Genomic DNA, 8,701 nt, shown 5'->3' on the forward strand with positions numbered 1-8,701 from the left:
AAAATCTTCCACAGGCTATTTAAATTCTCCAAATCATTAATCAGAGCTTCTTCCAACATGATATGATCCCCACGAGATTACACAAGGTTAATGATTAAAGGAAGAGGTCTATGACTTTGTTTGCCTTTACACGCATATTATCCCAGCATTAATTCAAATGTTTTGTAGCATAAGAAAAACACTTGTATAAGGAAATACTTATCTGTAAACTTTCCATCACAATGTCCAAATCTTTGCTTGTTTGAGTAATGGATCTTTTCGATCAGAGTGATGAGGATCTTAGTGACAACATCTAAGATGATAACTTCCTTGGAATTTTGTGAAAAAACACCATAAGCAGTGATAGCTAAAACCACATGATATGGATTTATGCCGGGCACTGCCGTAGGCCTGGTCCTAGAACTACCTCTGCAGCCGCAGTCTTTTTACTGAGGGCCAGTTTCATTTTAACCTCAAGCCCTGTCTGGCCATTGGGCAAATTTGTTAAATGTGTTGAATTTTGTTTGTTAACCAATATCATTTTTGGAGACATTTTCTTTAAAGGTTCGCATCGCGAAACTGAGATACGCAGAAACATCCCCTGATCAATTTTTAGATGTTCTCTCCTTTCTCCTTCCTCTGTCTTTACAAAGCTGCCAGTGACAATTAAGAGCAAACACAAAGTTAACAACAGGGAAGAGACAGCTTAATGGTGAGGAATAATCATGCGGATACTAAGAAAGGGGCCCCTAAGTTGGCTGCTCCCATCATATGTGTTTGCAATAGACTGATATTGTTACTCTGTAAACACCATTATATTTGCTATTTTATTGTACAGAGATGTAACATGTAAGATTTTGGGGGGGGTTATCTGCTTTATAGATCCCTTACAAAAAAATTACTGCAGTTTTTCTGAAGTAATACTGCAGTTTTTTGGACATGAAAAAACTGCAATACTGCACTTTTACTGCAGTATTACTGCACATTTACTGCAGTTTTACTGCATTTGTACTTCACTGTACTGCAGTTTTACTGCAGTTATTTTTGTAAGGAAGTACAAATGCAATAAAGCTGCAGTACATTGAAGTGCAACTGTAGGTTTGCAATATAAAAAAAAAGTGCAGTAAATGTGCAGTAACACTGCAGTAAAACTTCAGTACAGCGAATTACAAATGCAGTAAAACTGCAGTAAATGTGCAGTAATACTGCAGTAAAAGTGCAGTATTGCAGTAATTTTTTCGTAAGGGACCTTCCTAGGACCGTTGTTAATTAGACGTGCTCTTGGTATCTTATACTATAAGGTAGATAATACATATGCTAGGAATAGGCGAGCCAGGCCGGTGACACACACCGGGAGTGGACATATTGGTGACTCAGGTCAGCCAACGATAGATAAACAACAAAAGAGGAAGCTGTTGAAAAGGTGGTTGTTCTGGGAAGCATCAGAGGACTGTGATTGAAATGGATAATGAATTTGGCAGTAGTTTTATCTCCTGAAAAACAAACAAAAAAGAGCTGACTTTAGGTAAACACCAGAAGGCAAAATGCTATAAGGCTTATTCACCAAAACTATTAAAACCTTTTATCCTCTACCAAGGGGGGGATTTATCAGCATCTGTTCCTTTAAATGAAAGTAGGTGCAGCCCTGAAACTCTTTGCCTTCTATTTGGCTAAGCAAATTATATACGCGCAAATAAACCTGTTTTACATTGTGGCAAGGGCATTAGAAACAACTGCAAGGAAACAAAGAACCGGATTGATATTTTACAGTGTTCCACGATTGTATACTTTATTGACTCTCATTGTACTAATTAGGCGTTCCTCCTTCTATTGAGCTGCTTAGTAAACATTGTTAATAAAAGCAATGTCTGTCCAATTGTATATAAAAATCTAAGGTTAATCCACCAATTAAAATTGACTATGTTGTTAAAGCATAACAATATGGGAATCATAGCCTGGCTGGAATTTTTTGTGAAAAGATGGCAATCCTAAATAAACTCAAAATAGCCATTAACAATATTATCTTATTATTATACAGAATTAATGTCTCTTTAATGCCTTTGACAAATCTCTCAATAATTGTAACTTCTGTGTGTAATTTTTGCAATTGCAATACGTTTCATACGAAGCAAGTGATACAACATAAGAAACAAAGGCTTCATCAATTAATACAATTGCTAATGGAACGTCATCATCATGTCACATCATATCGATATATTACAATGTTTTCATCTATGTTTTTTGGGGGTTTTGCTTCATAATTTTCATCGCCAGCCTATACAAAATGTTAAATGTCTACTTAATTTTTTTAACTTAAGTTTTGAATTTTATGTAGCTACTGCCATAAAGTGTTACGTAACCTTGGTCCATTCTTTACTTTGCTTGATAATTCTGTGGTTTCTAATAACAGGTGGATATTTGTGAAACTATTCACAGGCAGATTAAATATTTGTTTTGTCTACAATTAAGCCTTAGAGATTTTTATATATTATTCAGTTACTCTGTCCTGGAACCTTGCCATGCTGGCATTAGAAAGGCCCCACAGTAATCTGGTGTACTTTGATGGCGTGGCAGGCTAAGCAATATATATTGTCACGAAAGCCTCCGTGCGATGAGCCAGCCTCCTTCCTACAGACTATGGGCCCTGGTACAGAGTGCCACATTTCCTAAAGTACAAGAGACTCTAAAGACTACGAAGCTTGGACAGATTTGAGGTTCCTGCATTTTGGGAGTTATCCGTAGCTTCTCTGTCAGGAGTTAAAGGGCTGTGCGAGTGAGTCTTTTCACTCCTGACGGCAAACCTATGGATTTCCACTCCTGGTAACCCCTGCGATGCTTCGTAGATAAGGTAGGCTAGATGGGGAAGGGACCAGGGAGATTAGTAAACGAAGATGAAGACATGTTGTGTGTCTTCGTCTTCATATAAGTTTTGCTGTCACCATGTTCGTATGTTCGGTATTTGCCCGAATACGAATGCACAAGTCTAGTATAAACTGTTTTGTGTGCCCACTATGTAGGAGGTGAGAGTAGGTTCACACCCTATTGAGAGTGTGCCTTCACATGGAGGGTGAGCTTAATTATGCTTTGGCCAATTCATATAACCAAAACCTCTCATTTATATTATGTTTATTTATTAGTTGCCAGCTTTATTAGGGTGAGAAGTGTAGAGAGTTTTTGTTTTTTGTATACACTGTACAGCCAATACACTGTATTTGCAGCATGCTCATGCATGTTTGGTAGGCTTTATATTATGCATCAAGCAGGTTTTAGCCAGAAGTCAGGGAAGCGCCCGTGTTTACCATCCTCCCCACAGACTACAATAGCGACTACAATATATATACATATATTATCTGAGATATATGTTTATAACCCCTTAACAACCATATTATGTACTATTACTTCCTAAGAAAGATGTTGAAACAACCACTAAGGCATACTTTACATCCTAAGGATTTTCAGTTTGGGTGGTCTTCTGATGAAATGGATGCTGGACTTGTTTTGGAATGCCCTCTGCAATTTCCCACACCTTCCTTAATGTCTTTGTCAAAATGATGTCTATTGGCTCTGGCTACATTTATTCTATATGACAAATCATTTTCTTGCTTTTCTCCCTGTAAGGTAAATATATATTTCTGCTTAGTAAATATGAACCATGGCCCAAGGTGTGCTGCCATTGTACACGTGGACCCAAAATGAATCACTTTTTTTTAAGTGCTCTAAGTGCTGTATTGTCTTAAATTGGTTTGGCAACATTTTCTCCTTTATGACCTATGTTTTAGCAAATCTGAAATGTTATGCAGATTACTGCATATCACTGATATGTAAGGGTACAGTGTGCAATTAATCACATTTTATAGCCTAGTCATTTGTGCCTAAGTGATAAGGTTGTGTTTGCTTATCGGTAATGCCATGTAATTTTAGCAATGCTGCATGTTCCACTGATACGAAATATTCTTCAAATTTATGTTATATACAAAATGTAGCAAATAATCATCATGACGCAGGGTGCCCCAAGGTGGGTGTACCCAGGCACTATGTAGGTTTAATAGCCTAACCAACTACTTATCTTGCTCATAGCTGAAATTCTTATAGTCTGTGAATTTATACTTGAATGACCAGTCTGTTCCGTTTCACCTCCTTGTCAGAGACTGGATTATCAGAGTGATATTCCTTGATATATATTTGTTTGTTGATGTTTTATATAGTTACTTCAAATGCCAAGTTTTCCCAAAAATTGGGCATTTTATCTTCTTGAAGCTGGGTTTTCCTGCATCATGATGATATTCCCCATATCTCTAGCTGGATGGTTGATGGGTGGAATGGTGGTTTTTACTTTTCTAGCATCTAGATTGGTGGGCTTGTGTGTTTGCTTCTACGCCTCTTGAAGTATGTCTTATAGATATATTATGAGATGTTAATTACTTAAAGTTATTTCAATGGCAGTGTTAAATTTAAAATGTATTTATTTAAAATTGTTATGTCTGTAAAAACATTGCAAACTACTTTGCATAGCCTCTACTGCCAACCAGAACAAAACTGGCGCTATTTTTTTCTCCTACCATCATTGGGAGCAGCCCAAAACATTCAGTCCACAAAACATAGCTGTCAGTTTCAAGGTCAAACTCTAGCATAGATTATATCAATGACATGTCATTGCTGTACTTTATCTGTTATATATTGAACTTTATATCTTATGAAATTCAGATTAATATTATTATCTCAATTATCTCACAGATAATATTTTCTCATATATAAATTTTTAGGGGCAGTTATGTACTAAATAAGCTTTGCCATTTTATTGCCATTAGGCAATGTAACACAATGTTGTTACAACACTTCTAGAAAAAAAAGTTACATGAGTTACAACAGAAATTAGTTGCCTCACATCCAACCTCCAACATACACTTTATGGACAAATTATTATTTTTATCTTTTATTTATATAGCGCCAACGATCTACGCAGAGCTTAATACAATACATATATTCAAGGGGTATGACAAGACGAGAATTGACAGACTAAGACAAACTGATACATTAGGTAGAGAGAGCCCTGCTCGCAAGTTTACAATCTTGAGGACAAATGTATTGGGACTGACCATTATACCAACAAGGACTATTATGACATTGCATTCTAAATACATAGACATTAACCTCTTCGTGACCTTTGCCGGTTCAGGACCGTCACGACAAGAAGGTCACTAAATGACCTTTGACGGTCCTGAACCGTCAAAAAATTAAATAAGCTTAGAAAGTGATCAAGGATCACTTTCTTCGCTTAAACGGCCTTGCTGCAATGCCTCGATATCGAGGCATTCAGCAAGGCCGAGATCGGCATCGGGGGCCATGTCTGGCCCCTCCCCGGGGCGTCAACAGACGCCATACATTGTATGGCGGCGGACGCCCGTTTTAAAAGCGTTTAGGAGGCGATCAACGATCGCCTCCTAAACTTAAATGGTGTCGTTGGAATGCCTCGATCAGGAGGCATCCAGCGACAACAAACACTTACCTCTGGGTGGGCTGTGACCGCTCCGGAGAGCGGTCACAGCCGCAGCTGCCGGTGATCTTCGCCATCCGCAAGATGGCGGCGGCCCGGGAAATAAAACAATAAAGGTGAAAAGTTCGCTAGATGGTCTCCAGACCCTCTAGAGAACTGGCTCCACTTGCTGGTTGAATACAGGTACTGCATTCAACCATGCAAGTCAATGGAGCCCAGCTTTCTAATCACTATGTGATTAGTAAAATATTCAAAAAAAAATAAAAAAAAGGAAAAAAAATAAAAAAAAATGTGCTAACATTTAAAAATAATTATGCAGTGATGTCACTAGATGAACCATCCAGTACCAGCAAAATGTGTAAAAAAAAATATAAAAAGTATTAAAAAAATAAAATTAAAAAAGAAAGTTTATTATTTTGAGCAAGTGCTAAAATTTCTCAAAAATCTCAACAGAGTTAAAATAAAAGCACTTCAAATACCCAAGGGGTGTCTAATATACAAAAAAAAAATGGCTGATGGGGTAAACTGGAGTGGCCTAGCTCAAAGATAGGGCATAGGTACAGACTGACCAAAATGGAGAAAAAAAGCGCACTTCCCAAATGTGGCATTTTAAATCTGAAACAACCCGACAAACCCATGCATGTCGGGTATCACTGCACTCAGGAGATGTTCCTGAACACATATTGGGGTGTTGTTTGATAGTGGCATATACCAGGACCTGTATATCTATAACTAAAGTACAATTTGTGTGGGAAAAAAATAAAAATATTTACTATTACAAAGTTTGACAAAGTGTAGTTCTATAATTGGTGCATGGAAAGGGTTAAAATAACAGCATTTGGAATACCCTGGGGTGTCTAGTTTTCAAAAATATATGGTTTGAATGGGTTAAATTGAGTTAACCGGCTTCAAAGATGTTCCAAAGAGGAGATGGAGGCAGAATGACCAAATGACCACCTGAATTACGCATGCCCCAAAAGTAGCCTTTTACCAGCCAAACAATCTGACAAAACCATGCATGTGGGGTATCGCTGTACTCAGGAGATGTTCCTGAACACACATTGGGGTGTTGTTTGACAGTGGCATATACCAGAACCTGTATATCTATAACTAAAGTACAATTTGTGTGGAAAAAAAAATAAAAAAAATTACTATTACAAAGTTTGATAAAGTGTAGTTCTATAATTGGTGCATGGAAAGGGTTAAAATAACAGCATTTGGAATACCCTGGGGTGTCTAGTTTTCAAAAATATATGGTTTGAATGGGTTAAATTGAGTTAACCGGCTTTAAAGATGTTCCAAAGAGGAGATGGAGGCAGACTGACCAGATTTGTTAAAAAAGATTTGGAAATCATAAAACGCTGCTTGTACTTATTGCCCTATAACTTACAAAAAACAGCAAAAAACATAAAAACATTGGGTATCTCTAAACTCAGGACAAGTAGTAGAATCTATTTAGCTAGTTTTTTTACTTGCTTTTTTAGGTGAGTAAAAGATTTTTCAAATAAAAGTCATAAAATGTGTTTTTTTTTTCAATTTTTCACCAGGTTTATTTATTTTTTTATAGTAAATAAGATGATACGATCAAAATAATGGTATCTGAAGAAAGCCCATCTTGTCCTGAAAAAAACAATATATAACTTATGTGGGTACACTAAATGGGTGAGGAGAAAATTACAGCTGAACACAAGCACCACAAAAGTGTCAAAACAGCCTCGGTCCCACAGGGTACAAAATTAAAAATGGTCCCGGTCCTTAAGGGGTTAATATGTAGTTGTTCCCCCATTGCAGCTATAACAGCTTCCACTATTCCAGGTTCCAGTTCATCCCAAAGGTGCTCGATGGAGCTGAGGTCAGGTCTGTGTGTGGTAAAGTGAAGTTCTTTCACACCAAACTCATCCATCCATGTCTTTATGGACCTTGCTGTGTGCACTGGGGCACAGTCATGCCGGAATAAGAAAAGGGTCTTTCCCAAACTGTTCCTACAAAAGTTGGAAGGGGAACATTGTCCAAAATAATGAAGGTGACATTCCAAGACGTTTTGGACAATGGTATGCTTCCAACTTTGTGGGAACAGTTTGGGTAAAGGCCACAATATCATTAAAATCTTCTTTATTTATTCTTCCTATTTTGTTACCAAAAGACATTGCAATACAACACATTTCAGTAGAAGTCTAAAAAGTCTTTGTACAAAAATACTTTACAAAAAGGAGCATATAAAAAGAAGTAAATGATTTTAAGGTCATTGCTTTTAACTTTTGTATTTCTGTCATATGAACACAAACATATGTAATTATTGCAAAATGTTCATCCTGGAACTGACTAATATCTTTATCCAGTGCTAGATGTTTGTCTCGAAAACAAAAAGCAATTGTGGAGTGCAATGCACATCCGTGGCTCTGAAATAGTTAATATAAACTATTTGAATGCAAAAAGGAACTTACCAGTATAGATCCAGTTTAAAATTGATCCATATGCAGCTAAGAGGGTTTTTGATTGCATTTGTAATCCTGCAATAGTAACATATCGTATTAAACATTTGAAAGGAGATACTGCCAGTCTAAATATTATAAATATGGTACTTTACCTCTTACACCAACCACAACACTGACAATCTTGTTATGATGGCTTTTTCTCAAAGTGCATCCTGGTGCCATGTGTTCTCGAGATAAGCGATGCACACGCACCCAGCCATCCACGTGATGTAAAACGTGATTCATCAGACGAGACAACCTTCTTCAATTGCTCCGTGGTCCAGTTCTTATGCTCACGTGCCCATAGTAGGGCTTTTGAGAGGGCTCAGCATGGGCACCCTGACTGGTCTGCGACTACACAGCCCCATCCTCCATAAAATGCACTGTGTGTTCCGACACCTTTCTATCAGAACCAACAATAGCTATAGTAGCTCGTCTGTTGGATATGACCACATGAGCCAGCCTTTGTGCCCCACATGCATCAACGAGCCTTGGCTGCCCATGACCCTGTTGTTGGTTCACCACTTTTCCTTCCTTGGATCATTCTTGATAGGTACTGACCACTGTAGACTGGGAACACCCCACAAGAGCTGCAGTTTGAGAGATGCTTTGACCCAGTTTTCTAGCCATCACAATTTGGCTCTTGTCAAAGTCACTCAGATCCTTACACTTGCCCACTTTCCCTGTTTTTAACACATCAACTTTGAAGACAAAATGTTCACTTGGTGCCTAATATATCCCACCTACTGAGAGG

At 37.7% G+C, this 8,701-nt stretch overlaps 1 long non-coding RNA gene across 1 annotated transcript; it reads left to right on the top strand.

The window, feature by feature from the left end:
• The first annotated feature begins 5,376 nt into the window (after positions 1-5,376).
• On the top strand, positions 5,377-5,828 carry LOC128497286 (uncharacterized). Its single transcript, XR_008354291.1, has 2 exons — positions 5,377-5,714; positions 5,745-5,828. It is a non-coding gene; the product is annotated as an uncharacterized LOC128497286 (long non-coding RNA).
• The last annotated feature ends 2,873 nt before the right edge of the window (positions 5,829-8,701 follow it).

Source organism: Spea bombifrons, chromosome 5, assembly GCF_027358695.1.
Source record: "Spea bombifrons isolate aSpeBom1 chromosome 5, aSpeBom1.2.pri, whole genome shotgun sequence".
NCBI lineage: Eukaryota > Metazoa > Chordata > Amphibia > Anura > Pelobatidae > Spea > Spea bombifrons.